Source organism: Gavialis gangeticus, unplaced genomic scaffold (assembly GCF_001723915.1).
Source record: "Gavialis gangeticus isolate Ggan-Ray unplaced genomic scaffold, GavGan_comp1, whole genome shotgun sequence".
Classification (NCBI taxonomy): Eukaryota; Metazoa; Chordata; order Crocodylia; family Gavialidae; genus Gavialis; species Gavialis gangeticus.
The window spans coordinates 1,799,979-1,820,273 of NW_017729008.1; the positions used below are offsets into that span (position 1 = coordinate 1,799,979).

At 41.7% G+C, this 20,295-nt stretch overlaps 1 long non-coding RNA gene across 1 annotated transcript; it reads left to right on the top strand.

Annotated features, from left to right (window-relative positions):
- Positions 1 to 7,753: 7,753 nt before the first annotated feature.
- LOC109292095 lies at positions 7,754 to 17,353 on the top strand. Its single transcript, XR_002096038.1, has 3 exons — positions 7,754 to 7,814; positions 8,009 to 8,095; positions 17,215 to 17,353. It is a non-coding gene; the product is annotated as an uncharacterized LOC109292095 (long non-coding RNA).
- The last annotated feature ends 2,942 nt before the right edge of the window (positions 17,354 to 20,295 follow it).

Consider the following 20,295-nt stretch of genomic DNA (forward strand, 5'->3'; position numbering starts at 1 on the left):
AGTGGAGTGCCCTGTGTGCTCAGTGTCGGACATGGAAGTGGACCAGAAGTACTTCCAGGCCACTTCCAGATCTGCCAGGGAGCAGGTCGGGGGCCCCCTGTGCCCCCACGGCTCAGCAATCAGTCGCAGGAGGATCCCGGGTGCTCCCCCAGACCCAGGAGATACCAGTCGTCAAGCCAGAGGAGATATGGGGGCGGGGCCCAGAGTGCTTCCTAGTGGACCCAGAAGTGGACTGGAAGTGGTTCTAGTCCACTTCTGGGTCTGCTGCTGAGTGTGCTGGGGAGCCCCCCATGCTTTGGTGGGATGCTGCATCCACCCCACCATTGCAGCATTCATGAGCTGCCTGCTACCTTGAGGTATGTAGAAAAAACATTTAAAACTGTGTCTATGATTGAATCGCTGAATCTTTCTGAATCTCTCCAAATAGATTTGGAGGGTTCCGATCCGATTCAGAGAGATTAAAGGGTCTCCTGATTTGATTCAGATTCAGAGATTTGGCCACCAAATCAAGCTGAATCTCCACCTAATCAAATCAGGGGCTGAAGCTTCACACAACCCTAGTATTTAATACATGCTTGCTTCAGTTAAAGGACTATTCTTACTCAAGCTTTTATGAATTTAATGCCACTACCTTTTTCCCCACCCACTCTCTCCTCAGTCTGGCAGGCTCTGCTCCCCCTCCCCAGGAAGACCTGGGCTGTGGTCTCATGCAGGCCACAGTGGGTTTAAAGCACCCCTCCCCCTGGCCTCAGCCCCCTCCCCACCTCAGCAGAGAGTGGAGGAAAAAGCCTTTGAGATTCAGTCCCTCCCCTTTAGCAATGGCTGGCAAGCGGGGAGGCGTGCTGTCATGCCCCCAGCTTCTGGTCTGAGCCCCCAACTTCTGGTCTGTGCCTCAATTCCCTGATTCAGAAGTGAATGTCTGTTCACTTGATTCTCAATTTAATGTCTGCAGCTTAGACTAACCTGCAAACACTGAATCGATTCAGTCTCAGCCTTTTTGACTGTCTGTACTTAGCCATGGAGTCTAAAGACCAAACTGATTTATGATTTATGAAGCTGGACACTAAAAGTAAAGTACAGCACTAAGTACCTAATGCCACAGCAAATTTACTGTGTCCAGCAGCAACATCCTGAAACACAGCATACTGTTTCAAGTGGGCTTCTTCCCAAATGCAAGCAGCATGTGTGCAAAGCTCCTTATGGTGTAGTGCAGCAGGTAAACTAGTCAGCATGGCCACTGTTTCAGTACTGTGCGTTACCATCATCCAGGGCCCAATACTGCCAATTATACTTCTGTGCGTTACTTTCTACATAGGGGCTTGCTCAAGATGCTATTTATTTTGGGTTACATAATGCAGATATTTTATTTATTAAATGTTTCTGGCTCCATCATAGATGCAACACCAGCACAGATGCAACAAGGGTTTATTTACATGTATGTATGAACAAAGCACACAGGACACCAGCTTGGGGAAACATACGGTCACAATAAAAGTAGGTGCCTATATGTTTCTGAACCATTCTTTTTAACTGCCAAGTGAATTGTTATGCAGATCTGATTCACTGAGATGTCCTTGCCATTAATCAGTTTAAGTAGAGTTATTCTGACAACTGCTAAATGCTTAAACACACTGAGTAGTCAAACTAGCAAATTACAACATCTGACCATTAAAGACTAAATTATTCTACCCTCCATCACTTGGGGTGGAATTTATTTTTCTGTGCATGCCAAAATCTACGTTGATCCATTGAAGGGTAAGCAGTACCTCAGCCATGAATCCTCCCATGATTCTCAGTACAGTAATGAGCAGAGCAAGGGCAGTGAAGTTAAGTCCAACTCTATAAAGGAGCAAGATGTGTCCTTATTCTAAGGATATTGATTTGCTTTTCACAAGTGGGAAGAGACAAAAAGGTAGATTAAAAGAGTGTTTCACCAATTCCTTTCTCTGCATCTTTCCACAAACAATATGAGCTAAGTAGAAAAGTGCATCTTGATTTAGTACATAGAACAGGAGGAGATATCTGTCTCCCTTCCCAGAGGTAAGAGAATCCATATCCTCTTAAATATGATGTATGGGTAGCAGCAGAAATCTTTTCTTGTTAAATCTTGATTTAAAAAATCCTCATAAATTTGATCAAAAAATAAAATAATGCTGTTTCAATGACCTTTCACTTCAAAAACTGGAGAGGTTTCTGCTTTAAATCATTGTCTGAACAATCAATAAATACTGAAGATACTCCAAAGCATCATGATAATTAAAAACTGCCTGTCACATAGCAAAAAGAAGGGATATAATTTATGAAAAGGCAAAGACAAAAGCATACAAAGAGCTACTGCCTAATGAAAGTCTTCAGTTTGGGACCATTAAGGGAGCTCCTCAGTTAATTAAGAATACCAAATTATATTAAAAGTAGCTTTAGTTTTCTGAAATGGGGATATAAGTTTCATTTGCAAACCTGAAAGAGGAACAGTCGAATAGGAGAGGTCAACAGATTCCATATTTAGTAGATTATTGCTAGTTGAAAACTTTTCCTGTCTTCTTTCTCAGAGTATAGAGGACTTTAAGACATGCCATCATTTAAAAGACAAAGAAAAAATTCCCACATCTAAAATAACACAGAAGGATAACAGCCAACTAGAATCTAGACAGGTGTCAAAGACAGCCACAAACTAAAAAGGACTGCACAAAGCGATATTTTAATAATGTGCATGTAAAAAGAAAGTGCCTTTCCACTTTCACTGTGTTTATAGTGACAGATGCTCTCCTCACCATAATCACTATAACCCATGTAGTGGCAGTGGTGTTTCAAGTTTCTCTCAGGCTACACACACATCTTACATTTTCTCCCATGAAGAAATTCCAAAATTCCCAGTACATTCAGCTCTCACTCTCTACTGAAAGCCCACTTTATTTATTCCATGAAATAAATACATACCTAACTCAGCCTAACTCAGTCTTTCACACTTGTCTCAGGGCAGCCTGCTTGGCACCTTGCATTGTCATTCAGATCTGAGCCAAGTAAGTGTAAAATGGTATTGGAGAATGGCAGCATATTCCACCTACTTTGTACAACTGCATTTGTTGCAAGGTGAAAAAGAATCAACCCAAACTAGCACAGCAGCCCACAGGATCCAGATGGAGGAAGGTGCAATGTGAATATGGAAATGTGGAAAGTTTCTTTTCACATCAACTAATAGGACAGACATATTGTATATTTTTATTTATTAACACTGTCCATCATCCACTATGGACATTTCTACAGCATAATTTTGTAAAGGTAACAAAATCTAATAATAGAATATCACTCCACTCTTCCTCTTCTGACCCGTTGCTAACCAAAGAGGAAAGGTTTCTTGGGTTTGTATGCAAATAGTATGTAGTTTAGCAGGATGAACAAATGAAGGAGTTTACTGTATTACAAGAAAAATTGCTAAACTAGACAATAAAGAAAGAGTTTTATGACAAGGATCTTACAACTTTGTCTTAGATATGATGATCTATACTTTAGATATGACAATCTATATTTGAGGAATGTAGGACTAAAAGGGGTTTCCTAGGCCATCAAGTCCAGTCACCTGTGTTTGCAAATAATTATTAACTAAATGAATCCTCAAGATCAGAACTTCAAGTCTTCATCCACAACTACAAGGATCAGTGGAGATCTCATTCAAGACCAAGGCTCATAGGCAGATGCATAACATGTGAAAAAATGCGCCTGGGGCAGTCCTCTCTCACCCCTTCCCCACACCCTACCTCTACCAGGCATGTAGGGTTGATGACCACATAAAAAAGAAACTCTGGCTATAAAGAGACTCTGGCTTGACCACAGTTTTCCCATCTCATCCTGATGTGATTGTGATCGCTAATGATTATTTATATTCTCTTAGTGGTTATGAAGAGTAGCACAGCATGAAGTGGGCAAGCAGGTCATGTGCCCTGAGGGATTGGAGGCAGGGGTACCCTCCAATCTCCAGTTCTGCCTTCAGGCTGTAGGAAGCAGTAGCATAGGCAGGATGTGTCACAGGCTACAAGGCATTCTGGGCATTGTAGTTTTGTAGAGCAACAGTAGAGTTTGTTACTGCTTGGGAGGAGAATGAACTCCCTTTTTTGCCCCATTTTTTGACCCCTTGGCCCAGGCTTCAGTGGCAAAATGCGAGGTTAAAATTTGCCCTCCCCTTGGCAACAAGCTCTACTGCTGCTCTAGGAAATTGCAATTCCCAGAAAAATTTGCACGTCTGCTATGCTCCTTTCTGCATGGAAGCCAGAAGGTACATATGCAGTGTTGCCAGATATACAATAATTATCATATTTGTACAATAATTGCAGCCTGTGTAAAATGTACTATCAATCATAGTAAAAGTGCTCAAAATATACAATAATTCTGAGGTAACTAATTGATGCAACATACGCAAAGCCCAAGTCACTCTGTGGGGGTAGAGACAGATGTTACACATAAACTGGGTTAAGTGATCAGAAACTGGTTTAAAACAGTAAAAGAATAAACCACATACACTATTTTAGAAATGGTTGAAACTGGTTTAAGATAAACCTGATTGAATGTAGTATCAAACTGATTTAGGTCAAACTGGTTTATGAAGCTTCTCTCCCAGACCTCTTCCTGGTTCATGTTAAATCACAGTCTCCCAGCATCCCAACATTTTGCAGCCTTGGGCTGGGCTGGCCCTGCCCCTCTGCTCCCTAGTTGGACCAGTGATGAGTTGGCTCAGCCTCACTGGCTGACTTATTGCCCACCCAGACAAACCTCTGCTGGGGTCTGGGACCAGGAAAGGGGGTTAAACTTCCCTTCTACTGAGTACAGACCTGCTCTGCCTTGCCCTGCTGGCTTACTTAGTGCTGGCTGTGGCTGTGGACTATAAATCCCAGAGGCACCTGGAAGTAGGAAGATGAAGTGATAAGCAACCCTGTAGAGTCCTGCAGCTGTGATTCTGGACTGCAAATCCCAGAAATCTCAGGGGCAGCAAAAAGAAGAAGCAAGCTTATGCTGGCTACATGCCACTAGTGCCCCCTGGCTTCTGGCTTGAACTATTACAGGCATATGGCTGCATGTCCTGAATCAAAAGTGAATGTCTGTTCATTTGCTTATTGATTCAATCTTTGTAGCTTAGACTAACCTGCAAAGACTGAATCAATTCAGCCTTGGGCTTTTTGATTGTCTTTACTTAGCCAGAGAGTCTTAATTGATTTTGGGGTTTGCTATCAGCACTTTCTTATGCCTGCTTGCCTTGAAATAAACAAATGCTTCAACTTTGATGACCCAGGTCATATTTAAGACCTGTTAAGCAAGTACTAAAATTAAGTACTTCATTAAGCAAGTACTAAAATAAATGCACAATAATGAATGTGTAGACACACCCTGCCTCATGGGACTTGAACCCACATCTCTCAAGAGAATGCCTTAACCACCAAGCTATAGGAGACCTGAGGTTGACCAGCCTTTGGTTTCACCTGATGAAACTGTTCCATAGTGTATTGACTAAATATTCATTGGAGCAGGGACTAAAAACCAGGTTTCTCTTATCCCAGGTACTTACTCCAAACTGCTAGGTCAGGGCACTCCAGCTGGCAGCTAGTGAGCCACCACCCAGGCACAGCTTCCCCAGTTGCTCCTGCTGTTGCAGTGGCTGCGATCTCTGGGTTCCTGCTTTTTCCTCCAACTTCCATTTCCTGTCCCTGTCCCTGTCCCTGTCCCTGCCCCTGTCCCTAGGGTGGCACAGGAGCAGGAAGTCCCCAAGGGCCCGAGGCAGGGGAACCCAGGGGTGCAACAGGAGATTCTGGGACCCATGGCTTGTGTAGTGGGGAGGCCCAGGAGGCCCACAGGTTGCTGGCTGCTCAGAAAATGGATTGCTCAATAGTCCATGTGCTAGGCAATAGTCATTTTACCTGTCTCTTTCTGGCTCAGTATCTTAATGGAGAAGTTAGGCATTTATGGATCCCGCCCAAAGAGTCCGTGCCTGTCATATTGAAAGAAAGAAACAACCCCCCTTCCCCCAAAACTGATGTTGTAGCTTAAATAGGGTAAATGGACACTTATTTAATATATATTTAAGTTATGTACCTAGGCTTTGTATGTAATGAAGAAACCTATGGCCCTTACCCTGGACTAAACAACAAAGGTTGCTTTAAAATGACAGCATCACCAACCAATGATGCTTTAAAGAAAAAGAAACAAAACAAAACCTCAGTTCAGCTAGCCAGTATAAGAATCTTACCCTAAGTTTGAGTAGCCTGCTTTAAAACAGCTCTTCTTTTCAAGCTTCCTTCTCCAGAGCTTTTGATTTTACACTACTTCCTGGACCTCATTCCCATTTACTACCTTGCTGAACACTGCGTGTGGAAATTGGCTTTTCCAGTTATTAGTAGCTCAAAAACTAGATTGTGCATGTGTCTAGAAAAGTCATAAGAAAAGGACAAAGTTACATTAGGTTAAGCAAGGGCATAATTTTAAATGTATTTAATTATATCAAAAATTCATCAATATAGATTAGGTTAATATTATTTAAGTCCCCTTCAAACACTTAAGGGAGTAAGATTTAAGCAGGCATTTAAATTACCCGTCAAGAATATCCAAACAGAGTTTTGCACCATTTCATTATATTAAATTTGTGTAATTTCTGTGTTTGTATAATGTTCCAGGTTTATAAAAAGAAAGGGTTCTGTAGCAGTTAACAGCAAAGAAAGTACTTTCTTCTGCAGCCCATGCCAAGTTGATTCAATCACGTATTCATACAACATAACTAGGAAAACCCCAAAATAGAAAGTGAACTAATTTCTGAGGCGGCAAAGGAAGGGACAATAAAGGTTCTTACACAGGCTGCTGTGTTGCACTATAGTTCTGATAAAGTCTTTTTGTTTAAAAGGGAAAACAAAAAGTCTCCCCCCTTGCTCCTTTCTTCAAGGTTACTTGCTTTTGCACATGCAAGTTCACACCCTAAGGAGAATGGAGCAGTTCGTTTTTTTGTGGAAGTTGCTTATTAAAATATTCCTGTTTCTCCCTGCTCTTTCCCTGTCATCCTTGTAAGTTCCAGCGAAGGTTATAAATCAGTCCTTTAGTAGAGCAGATGGACTTTGTCCACATTATTTTTCTCACTTGCTATGTGCCCAAGGGCTCAATCCTGCAGTAATTAAAATCAATAGACCAAACTCCCCTGTACACCAGTGGATGAACTATCAAGCTCTAACACTGCATAGCTTGGTTTGTGACTTCTAAATTACATCTATTCCAAGTTGTTGCATGTTTGGGAGTTTTCAAGGAGTTGCATGGGGGGGGGAATGAGTGTAGCAGGTGATGTCCCTGGAGGGACTTTGATAAGGACTTCAGAAAGGTATGCTGAGACTGGGAGTGGAAAGAGCAAAAATTGCAAAGGCTTCAAGAAGGCTGTGAAGTGGCTGCAGGTGAATTCAAGGAGAAAATGCTGTAGAAGGAATGCTGCAGTTTGGATAAGGGGGGGGGAGTGTCTGGGAATTATCCGTAGAGGAAAAAATGTCACCATTGCTTAATCAATATCACTAAAAATCAGTTTGGTTTTGGAAGCTGTTATTTGACACCTGTTGTCACTGTGCATATGAACAAATCCTACTAATTAGGTAAGTGTTTGTACAGTGCTCTGAGAATGCAAGGGGCCATCTATATGTAATACATTAATGTTTGTGAATAGAAGAATAAATGTTCATTTTTGTCTGGATTGAACAATTTTCTCTAGTCAAAATTCTGAGAATCAGTTTCTAATTTAAGGGGTCTGGTACATGCGAGCCTGCTTTCTGAAAACTATCCTCAGGACCCTTGTAGCAGAAGTAAGTAATACTTAATCACTTGTCATCCAAATATTCATCAGTTGCCATCAAAGCTTGGTGTTTCATAAATAAATTTCATGAAGTTTGGTATTTCTTGACACAACTTCTCAAGAGAAAAATAGATTTTTTGCTAAGGAAGAGGAACTAATGCTAGATTCCAACAAGCTTTGTTTTCATTAAAAACTGTGTTTCAGAAAAGGAAGAATACAGAAGTTTCCATTTGGGAGAAGAGTAGGGAGCACGTGTTTGCACATTTCTCATGGATTTTTGTCATCTCTGCTGTAAGTATATTTTATTACTACTGTGGGAATACAGCAAATTGCCAATTCCCTGAACAAGGGGCTGTGTAAATTCCAGCTATGAACATATGACCAATCCTTGTATAATCAAAAGCAACTTTTCTGCCATGGGTGCATTTGCACAAGTTCTTGCCAAAAAAAAAAAGAATCATCCTTATATCCTTACAAAATCCACATTAATTCTCAATTTGGTTTGAACTGGTATCACATATATGCCCCTATTGCATGCACACAATAACTGAACGTCTGTAGCTATTTTACTATTCATACACGACTTCTGGTAGCTTGAGTGTTCCACTCAAATATTAATGATTTAGATATCACAGCATTTGTAAGAACTAGAACAATATATTTCCATGTGTTCACATAAAGACTTAAAGCTTTGGTTCTGGTGCAGGATTATATGGCCCAATTTAGAGGAGTGTGCAAACGTTGTTTTAAGTCCTGCAGCTACAGTGTGCTTGGCTTGATCCCCAGAATAAATTAGGAAAACAATGAATGCCACTGTAAATTAAATTAGTTGGTAGTAGTCCCAAGAGGCCACTATGGCAGCTGAGGATTATCTAAGACAATGATAAATCTAATGCTCCCCTTTCCCAGACCTCCTCACCCTAGTACAGAGTACTTGCTATAGAAGTAATTTCACCAACCTCATTAGAGGATACCCCAGTCTTGGGGTAACTGTCAGGGACTGATATACTGCTAGCCCTTTTCTAAGTAGGTCAAAAGCAAGGGCGACTATAGACTGGGAAAACTGAGGCAGAGAGACTTGATGTGACTAGCCAAAAGTCACATGAGAACTTTGTGGCAGAGGCACAAGTAGAATCCAGATCTCTGATTCTGTCTTGTAACTTCATTTGAGAGAGTTCTCTATAATCCCATTGACTTTAAAGGTCTCTCTGGGGGATAAATCATCTTGAAGTCTGACCCACTTTATCAGGAAAATTATTCAATTCCTGCATATTTAGAAAGTGACACCCTTCGAAGATGAAGTGTTTGTAATTACTCAGACTCAACATAAGCCACTTCTCACAGCTGTTAATGACATTCCTCTGAATCCCTGTCATCTCATTACTCAATCTGCCACTAAGAACTGTAAAGCTTTTTAAGGCTTTCCCAGGATCTTGTATACAACAGCTTGAGTAACCAACATGGTGCTTTTTGTTTTTCTTTCTGCTTGTAAACACAGGGACTAAGAATAAGCATGGCACTTCCATCTTTTCACTGGCAAACACTGATATCGTGATCCCATGATAAATATTCCTTGTACCCCAGGGAATAGCCAGACTTTTTTCACAGCACAAGATTTTCCTGGAAACATTTAACTCGGTTCATAAATAAATAAAAAATTTCCCATGGAAGTTTATTCAACTGCTATTCAAGGAACATTAACTCATATAATTGCATCTTTCCAGTACTGTACTCCTTATTCATGTAAACACTGTTCTTATTTTATGTTATGCAAAGTCCAAATATTATCATAATGAAAAACCTAAGCCAATAGTGAGATTGCAATATGACTGAGGATCATTTCCCTGGCAAATATACATTTTTAGAGTAATGGAAGAGAATTTTTCAGGAGTAACTTATTTTCTTGTTTATATACTGACTATTATGAAACTGGCAGGCTTTTACATTACTGTTAACAATCACATAAGTTCACACCCCTGTTCTGGATTTGGAGTACATATTCTGACATAGCTAAATACAACACGGGAAGTGTTCTGTGGAAGTGTGTCCTCTAGATGGAAGTATTTCAGCCAGCGTACATTAGTGTCTCTCTCTAACATCACCCTTTAGCTGCTACCTGAGAACACTATCACTGCTAAAAATGTGTGCGCATGTTAAATTTAACTGCAAAAGCAGTTGTACTGAAGGCAGCAGGACTGTTTAACATCTTAAAGTTAAGCATCTGCTTTACTGTATGCATTTGCATGGATTTAACTTTTAGAAGCTAGCATCTAAAAGTTAGCATGAAATCTATACAAAGATAAAGTGTAAAGATTTCAAATTGTAGACAAGTGCCCTACCTCAAATGGAATGTGAAGGATGTTTGTGTAAACAACAACGACAATGATAATGTACATTTTGAAGTATTGTCTGTGGTATCCATAGGAATGGCACAGAGCAGTTAAAAGATGAATATCATGTGTTTAAAGTGAGCAATATTTGGAAAATGAAAAACCTCTAAGTAATAAATGAATTATCTCACTTTTCTCACCATGCAATCCAAACATGCACAGCCTGGTCTACATCACAGCCACTAATTCCTTCTTGACCAGTCCCTAATCTTTTGTAATAGCCAATTTATAAAAAATGAAATCAAAGCTCCTATGGCAAATATACAGCCCACAATGCAACTATACTGCATTTGGTCTTCACCACAGCATCCATACAAAGTTTTGAGAAGAAAAAAATGGTTAACTGGCTGAAGTGCCAAGGTAAGGACTACAGTAGAAAACAATGTTATTTTGCTCCTAATGAGCCACCAGCTTCTATTATAGCACATTTTGCACAGGTAGTGTTGGACTGCATATTGACCATAAAAGTGGGTCTATTAGTCTTAGCACTTTAATAATTTGGGGATCCCCAGAAATGCCAATAAGAATCATGAAGAGGTTCCAGATGTTTCTGGTTACCTTATCACTCTGCTTCCAATTTGTAGAGACTTAAATTGCCAATAATTAAAAAAGGTTTTGATGCTGAGGACAATTGGCTGGTGGGGAGAGGGACTTGCAGTTGCAGAGTACAAAGGGCAAAACTTTCATACTTTTAATTAAATAAATTGGTTTTGTATAGTGAAGTAGCAATATAAAAACACTAGGTGCATAGAGAAATAATTTGAAAGTTTAAAAACAAATGTACAATTTATTCTTGGGTCTATTAAATGCTGTCAAGCACAGTGAATTGCTTGTTTGTAGCCTGATATAAAGTGCAACAGGTACATAACAAGTGCTTTTGGGATATCTTTGTAATTTTGTGGCATTAATCACTCCTTTGTATTACATTCCTAAGAAGATATACAGACGTGTTACTCTATCACTTCCTTTTTAGGCTAGAAACCATTACTTAATTCATACTAAAAGAACTGTATTTGCTTTAGTAATTTACTTTTCTATAAATATCTACGAACCCTGAGCCTAAAAACTCTTTTGCAGAAGCTTAATCTTATGTGCTAGTAGCTGCATAAAGTCAGCTGGGCTACCTGCATGTATAATGTTCAGCCTTTACATAAAAGTGCACACCCTCAGAATGATCATATTAGTTTGGCATGTTGGGTGATCTTGAGGATTCCTTTTCTCCTCTGTGCTTATGGGAAATGTATACACTGCATATTATTTTTACTTTGCTGTAGCTGAAAGACATTGTCATTAAAAGGTTACAGTTACTCCTTCTGATCTTCTCTCGCATTGCAGTGCGCTTCAAATGCTGGCTCACCATAGCAAGCACAACGTCTTCATAGCAGTTGTAGTTTAAGAGTACCCTCTATTGGTTTAAAATGAAAGCTGTGAAAGTCTGCAGAGTGACATACTGAAACAACACATTATAAACTGTTTATAATTCTATATGGCTTTCAGCTGTAAATCTCTGTATGGGAAAAACAGCTGTGAAATAATATTTGCCATGCACAAAAAGCAAGGGAGTGACTGCAGCCACATTAGACAGCTCCTGCTAAAATTTTTCTTCCTTCCTTAACAAGAGCTCCAATGTTATAATTCTGTTTGAATGCTTATTTTGTCAACTGCTTTTTCAAATGCCATCTGTGTATATAACTTCAGCACAAAATCAGATATATCTAGGAGGCATTTTCTGTTCATCTTAAGTTTGAACACTGTGCAATGAATGGATTTTTCTCCCTGAAATCTGGAACACCATCTGTTTTTATCTATTTATTTCTATTTATTTTTCCTGACTTTATAGATTCATAGATACTAGGGTTGGAAGGGACCTCAGCAGATTATCAAGTCCAACCCCCTGCATAAGTCAACTGATCACTTTTCTCACTTCCCTATCTCATACAAAAATGCAATCTTAAGTTGTAGTTTTGAAAGAATTTGTAGAGCACATTGGCTTGTGAAGGAAGTAATGGAGATAGCCTTGCTTAATATTATGACATACAGAGCTGGGAAGAGGTGTTTATTATCCCTCAGATCTGTAAATCCTCCATTAAAAAGTATTCTCATATGTAAGTAAAATGGAATTGAAACATTCAAGTTGGTTGCTGCACTTTATATTCTCTAAACTGGATGCTGCTGACTAGCTGTCTAGTTTTAGTTTCCTAGGTTGAGGCCCTGGTGGATGTACACAGTTCTGATAGATTACTGTGCATAACAGAGCCCACAACACCCTTGTTCTGGCAGCTTCAGTACTTACTCGGTAACCACCTGGCTTTCAAGGGAAATGGTATTTGTACTTTCTTTGTTCAAATTCTGGAGCAAGGAAGGCCTAATTAAGGCCCCCATGGAGCCTTAAATCAGAAAATCACAAGGTTTTCCTCAACCAACCACATTTAAAAAAATAATACAGAGAGGAGAGGCTGGAGTCACATGAGTGTATAAGAATTTAAGATACTCTATACTTTTATTTGACACTGACGCTGTTGGACACTGTCATTTGAAGGACGCAAAGTTAGCAACCTTTGTTTTGCCAATGACATTGATCTAATAGCTGGAACTGTAAAAGAGCTTAAGGAAATAACAGAAAGGCTGCATAAAGCTACAGAGATAGGGAATGGTAATTAAGGCAGAGGAGAGCAAAGTAATGATAGCTTCAGCCAATAGAAATGATGATGTCTCAGTAAAAAATAGTAATGAGAAACTAGAAAAAGTAACACACTTTAAATACCTCGGAGCAACCATGACAGAAGTATAGGTTTTCTGTATAAAGACAATAATCATTGCTATTGGACAGCTAGCAAAGCTAAAGGACGTCTGGACTAGCAGCAACATCACAATGGAAACAAAACACCACCTACTATATGCTGTTGTCATTTCAACAACTCTTTATGGCTGCGAGAACCAAACACTCACTAGGGCACTGGAAAAGGGAACTGAGACCTTTGAAATGTGGTGCTTCCCAAGACTTACATACCCTACACTGCACATAGAACAAACGAATCTGTGAAAGATCAAATGGGACAAAAAGTTGGCAGATATAAACCCTTATTTGAAATCATAAGAAGAAAGATACAGTGGTTTGGACATGTAACAAGAAGGCCCGGCACCCTTACCAACACCATCCTGCAGGGTGCTGTGGATGGACAAAGAAGAGGAAGACGTAGGACAAGCTGGACCATCAACATCAAAGACTGGATGGGATTAAAACTGATTGTACAAAGATAGCAAAAGACTGGGAATAACGGAGGAAAGTTAAGGCTATATCAAAGGTGCCCCAACAGTTAGTGTCGCCTCGGGACTGACTGTTAATAATTTTATTTAAATTTAGAGGTCTCATAATTGCAAGGCTTGAAAATGTGATACTGCCTTCCAAAGTTCAAAACACCTGTAGACAAGCTAAGAAAACTCAAATGTATTTATTTAGTCTCATGATTTTAGGTCAATCATGATTTTCAGTATCTATTTAATAGATTTTATGAAGGTTTAGGGTTGGTAACACTAGCATTTACATCACTGTAACAGAAAAGGTGAAAAACATGCCAGAAGATACCTAGCTGAAACAGTGTAATATAAACTACAGCGGAGTTTATTTATTAGATTTATAAAAACATAGAAAAGTTGGAAGGACCTTAGGAAATCATCTCATCTAAACCCCTGCCCAAGGCAGGACCATCCCTGACTAAACCATGCCATTTAAACTTTTTCTCTCTGGCTCTTAGAAATATTCAAGGTTGGAGATTCTACAACCTCTTTGGGTCATCTAGTTCAATTCTTAACTGCTCTTATAGTGCAAAAATTCTTCCTAATATCCAACATAGATTTTCCTCTGCAATTCAAGACCACTGCTACTGGTTCTGTCACCTGCAACCACAGAGAATAATCTCTCTCTATCCTTCACATAATTACTCTTTTAGGTATTTGAGAACTGTTATCGCATCTTTCCTCAGTCTTGTCTTCTCCAGACTAAATAATTCTAGTTCTTTCAGCTGTTTCTCATAGGTCACATTTCCCAGGTGGCTAATCATTTTTGTCACTTTGAAGAATTTAATTTGTTCACATCTTTCTTGAAGTGTAGGGTTCAAAGCAGGACATGGTAGTCGAGGCAAGGCCTATAGTGCTGCCATTCCTAAAGAAAGGCTACTTAAAATGTGGTTTAAGAAGTTTCCTTTGCACAAGAAATTTGCCGCTGAGTAAGACCTTTCTCTGACAGAAGCGTGTGGTGTGCTGAGTGCAGTTACACAGTGGCCGCTTCATGTCCCCACTACTTGGAGGTAAAGAAGATCTAACACAGGGGCTTTCAACCTTGTTTGGCCTGTGTACCCTTGGTGGCTGGGGCCAGGGGAAGAGCCCCAGCAACCAAACCGGAAGTGTCAGCAGCACATGGTGACAAAACCAGAAGTTCCAGTGCTGAAAGGGGCACTAAGTGCTGCCACATACCCCCTGGGGCCTTCCCAACTACCCCCAGGGGTATGCATAACCCCGGTTGACAACCCCTGATCTAACAGAAGAAAAGTAGACATGCTCAAGGAGTAGTAGATGGGAGAGTATTTGGGCACAGGGGCACTCTGATTCTGTGAAGAAAGCAGTGGACCAGGCATCAGGAGAGCTGGATTCCTTGCCTTACTTTGCTACTGACCGGCTGTATGATCATGACTGAATCACTTCACTTTTCTGAATCTCTTCCCTGCCCTCATTTTATGTGCATTAGAATTGTAGAAGCTCTTTGAAACATAGGATCGTCTCTTACTGTGCTTGTACTGTACACAGAGCAATAGGGCCAAATTCTACTTAAAGGCTTGCTAGTCTGTCATTCTTGACCTCTAAAAATATATTTATTTAAGCTTTTTATCTTTCGGGAAAAAAAACCCCAAACCACCCCCAAACTAACCCTGATTAACCAAACCCACTCCAAAAATGTCTATTCTGATACCCTCCATAAGAGAAATACCCACCATAGTTTGTATACTTCCAGGAGCAGGAAATATAATCCTTGTTTATACAGTAGGCAAGCATAATGATGCTTTGATTCTTGACTGGATTTCTAGTCAGCATTATCAAAATAATGTGAGAAAATAAATATGAAGTTCTATTTGTATTACCGATACAAGATTAACATGCTTTATGAGATCATCCCATCTCCCAAAAAGTGCAGAGGATTAAATATTGTCTTACTGTTTTCCTTGTTCTACCCAGTCTGTTAGCGTTCACTGTCTTTGTGGCCTGTAAGCTCTTTAGCCCAAGGACTATCTTCTTCTGTTCTTCTTTTGTTCAATGTTTAATACAGTAGCTCCTGTTCTATGACTGGGACAGTCGGGCCCTTCCAGCCCTAATGTCTATGAAATCTATGAAATGGTAAATTTACATTACACAATCTACGTAAAAACAGTATGGACATCACCTGCAAGACAAACCTACATCTAGGCACACCGTTGCAAACTTGTCTTTACTGAACTTGTAGAGCAATGCTGATGAAGTAGCCCTCAAAGGCAATTATTTTGGGTGATGGATCAAATTCCTTTTCATTTGTGGACTAATACAAAATTCAGCTTGTACTAGCTTCACAGATTTCATAGACATTAGGGCTTGAAGGGACCTTGCCAGATGATCAGGTCCAGCCTCTTGCCCAAAGGGCAGGAAGTCAGCTGGGGTCAGATGGCCCCAGCAAGATAAGCATCCAAATAGTTCTTGAAGGTATCCAAGGTAGATGAATTATATACTGTATATTACCATTATACCCAACTGTCCCAGTCATAGGATAGGAGTTACTGTATTAAACACTGAACAAAAGGAGAACAGAAAAAGATAGTCCTTGGGCTAATGAGCTTACAGGCCATAAGGACAGTGAACAATAACATACTGGAGAGGACAAGGGAAACAGTGAGACAATATTAGTCAGCAAAACAGACCAGAGCATCAGCTTATCAACATCCAAATCATTGTGGTTTGTTAAATGTGTGTGGTTAAGGCATGTTAGCAAAGAGTTTTAAGGAAGGATATGAAGGGAAACAGTGGAGTAATTTTGCAGATGCTTCTCAGGGGCTGTTAAAGCCTGGTTGGAAAAGCTGACAAGGAGACTGTCATCTCAGCTAAGTACAGATATAAAAAGCCTGTGCCTGAATTGATTCAATTTGTGCAAGTTAGTCTAACCTGCATAGATTGAACCTGCAAGCAAGTGAAGACATTCATTTTGATTCCAGAAATGCAGCCATTTCTGCAGAGGCCCAGGCCGGAAGCTGGGGGGCACTAGAGCAAGCCCTCCCTTCCTTTCTGCAGTGGCCAAAGGCTGGAGAGAAGCTGAGGGGGGGTGGGGGGAGTGGGGAACACAAGGGGAAGGGACCTGGCCAGGCGCCCAGCTAGCACTGAAGGGTTCAGCAGTGAGAGCAGGTCTCGGGCCTGAGGCAAGGGGGCGCATGGGGAGAAGGGAAGGGGAAATCACAGAGAAGCAGGGCTGGCAGGGACCTCCAGTTGTCCTGTAGTGCAGGGTTGTGCAATTATTTCGGCTGGAGGGCTGCTTAACTAGGTTGGGTGAGCTATTGAGGGCCACAAGGGTAGCCCGCTCCTTTACAGGTGCCCTGCCCCACTTGCCACCTTGGGGCTGGAAGCCCCACCCCCTAACCCCCAACCTTTGCCACCAGAAGTCCTTCCCTTGCCCCAGAAGTACTCCTTTTGGGAGGGAGGGTGCTGCCATCTTGAAACAGGAAAAAAACCTTATACAGTAGACCTCTGTTTTATGTATATTCAACTTACCCGTGTCTCACGTTTACATGAATTAATATTAACACCCAAACAGAAAAATACATCCCCAGACATGCCTTGCGAGATGCGCAGACTGAGTCAAATGGAGTTGCATGCAGCTTGGACTCCCAAGCAGGATTCTGGAGGCTCGCTCTGGCTCAGTATCACTGTTGTGGTAGCAGCTTCTCCTCTTAATGCTCTGAGTTAAAAGCTCTCAACCCCTTAGACTTCACCCACAACTTGTCTCAGGCCGTCCACCTTCATTTGAGAGATATCACTGCCATCTTTTGATGTGTTTGACCTGGATGAAGACTCAGCTCCCCTTCCGAGTCCCCTGGCTTCCCCTGGACTTGGCTCCCCCTGGATGAAGACTCAGATGGACTGAACATTGTTGTATGTCTATTTTGTATTTTTTGGGTGCATTTCTTATAATGCAACTGAATAAATAAATTTAAAATATGTTTCTGTAACATAATACATGTGTTGGTTGAAAAAAGTTTTATTTTGGTACCTTTGGTGTCATAAATGCGAGGTCTAAGGAACGCAACCCCTTGCTTTTCTATTTTTTCTATGGGAAAATTCACCTCGAATCACACAAATTCAACATACATGAGGTTTCTCAGGAACACAATATACATGTAAATCGGGAGTCTACTATAATATACTACAAGAATCAAACATCTACAACTTATTTTAAAAAATATATATTTTTGTCCTGATTTATATGCATTTACATAGTGTATCTAGAGGTGATTACATAATAGCTCAAAGTACAGTCTTACTTTTGTATATTGTGTGGGGGCAAGGGGGTGTATGTGTATGGTGGGGTGTGGAGTGTGTTTGTGCAGTGGGGCTATGGTGGGTGCACTAGGTATGGAGGGGTGTGGTTGTGGAACTTGTGGCTGGGGTGGGGGCTGTGGGACGGTGCTGGGTGTGTGCGTGGGTATGGTGGAGGGATGGGAGTGTGTTGGGGGGGGCCATGGGTGTGTGGGTGTGTGTGGGACTATGGTGGGTGGGTGTGTGTGTGTGTGGGGGGGGGCAGAAGTCCTTGGAGTCACTGGAGTGAACCAGTCCCTGGATCTGCACATGGTGGCAGCCAACAGGGTCAGTCCCATCCGGCCTGATAGCAGCTCTCGTGCTCCCCTCCCCCCGAGTCCTCAGCCACACATGGTGGCAGGCATGGAGCCAGCCTGGCCCCACAGCACACAGCCCCCTGAGCTCCTGCCCCTTTCCCTCAGTGGGAGTCACCAGCCACAGCCCAGTGGGCCTCTTACCTGAATCCCCACTCTTGCAGGCAGGGAGGCTGGAAACAGCCATGGAGTCACCAGCAAAAGCCTGTGCCACGAAGAAGCTTCTCATCTCTAGCACCCCCTAGCACAGGACTGGGGCAGGGCTGTCGTGGCTCTGGTTGCTTAACAACCAGAGCCACGACAGCTTGCAGAGGCTGCCCAGGGCTCGGCTTGCAGAGGGCTTAGGGAGGGGCCCTGGATGGAATTGCCTGGCAGGCCAGATCCAGCCCATGGGCCATATTTTGCCCGCACCTGCTCTAGTGTCTAGTCTGTAATGATCTGGGTCCCACACTGAATAATAACAACTATGAATGAGGAAGAGAATAGACCTTTAATGATACCACAGAATGGGCTTCCTCTAGCACAGACCATGTGGCTGCCTCCATCTTGATTTCTCTTTACTCCCCAGGGATCATGTTCAAATTCGTCACATGATAAGACATCCCTTTGTAAGGGACTGTCTCCAAAGTCTAACCCTTGTCACTACATAGTCCACCCCCTGCCTGGGCCCTGGCCAGACCCTCTGGTACAAGCTGTGCTTGCGGCGCCCACAACTGAGAACACCTGCTAGGAGGGATCTGTACTGCTGGGGATAAAAGCCACTAAGGGCTTGCTGCAGCCAGTTTTCTCCCCCTACCCCACATTGCATCAATAGGAAAAGCTGCATCTTAAGACTGAGGCCTTCCATCTAAGGACTGCTCACCACTCCTTTAACGAACAGGTAAGGTGTGATTATGACATGAATCAGAGTGGCATTAATTTGCACACTAGACCAAAAGTGCTGCTCCACCTGTGCTGACATTTTCTTTACATTAGCAAATTAGGGCAGACCCACAAAAATAATCTCGATACTGCAATGACTGCAGCTGAGACCTTCCAGGCAGCTTGTTACACAGGCTACTCAAGTACAAAGCACCTAAGATTCCTAGAAAGGTTTAGCTAAGAATGGGATCAAATTAAGTAAGCTGAGCGGGGAATGGCCTCAAGCAATAAAGTTAAGGGTAGGGTGCCTAGGGACCTTAGTGTCTCTTTGCACTTGGGATTCACAGGCAGGAAGTATCTCCTGGAATTAAGTGCCTAACTGAAACCTTTCTTGTATAATATAGGGAGTGCTGATAGTAGCCTGGTCTTTTTGTTTGGTAATGCAAGGTGCAACACAGTAATATTGGAGTGCTGCTACACACTGGTGGGGGTGGGGGAAGAGGCAGTAATTTTTGTCCCAGGCACAGACATTTTTAGAAATCCAGAGTGGCTGCTTTTGCTTGTAAATGGACTAGAAATGGCTTTTTCATAAAAAGGAAGAATAGAAAGTTTTATGTTGAACTTGCTTAAAACTGCAGAAATAAAACTAAAACCCAGCAATGACCTTGAATCTGCCAACCACAAAAGATACTATGGCATCAAATACAGAGAGTCTGAATTTGTCCTGAGTCTGAAAATTCATGTAGGCTGCACTGCTTGGCAGAAGACCTAAAGGGGGTTCAAGGTCACATCTCCCATTTCTCAGAAGAGTGTTCTTATTCCCTGAATACAGAGTGTGTGGGAACTCTCCTCCCCCCCAAACTTCTGCTGAAGCCAAGTACAGGGGGAGAGAGTTGTTAGGCTAGGGAGAAAACATAACTTTAGCCCAGTAGTGAGGGCATTTTTCTTTTCTGGTCGCCATACCCAGGACTCAGTAAAGTGACAGTTTGAATGGGAGGAGTAGGAAGTGCTTCTACCAGAGAACAACCTGTAACCCAGTTGCAAGGATACGTACTGTAGGAAGTTATGGCACAATCCTGGGCCAATGGGGGGGCGGGGGAGGCAAGTCCCCCCAGGTTGAGAAGAGCATATAATCCAGGTCTTTTACATCAGGCTCTACTTGTCAAGCTACTGAAACAGAAAAACATAGCACTTCTTCCTCCAATCACATTTTTAAGACTTAACCTGATCCTTTTTAAAAAAGTGTGCATAAGAGGTTCCTAAATCCAGGAGAGAGGCCTGGGGGCTGGCCCATTACAGGTATCTTCTGCAGACCAAAACTCAGTGTTTAATTCTTTGA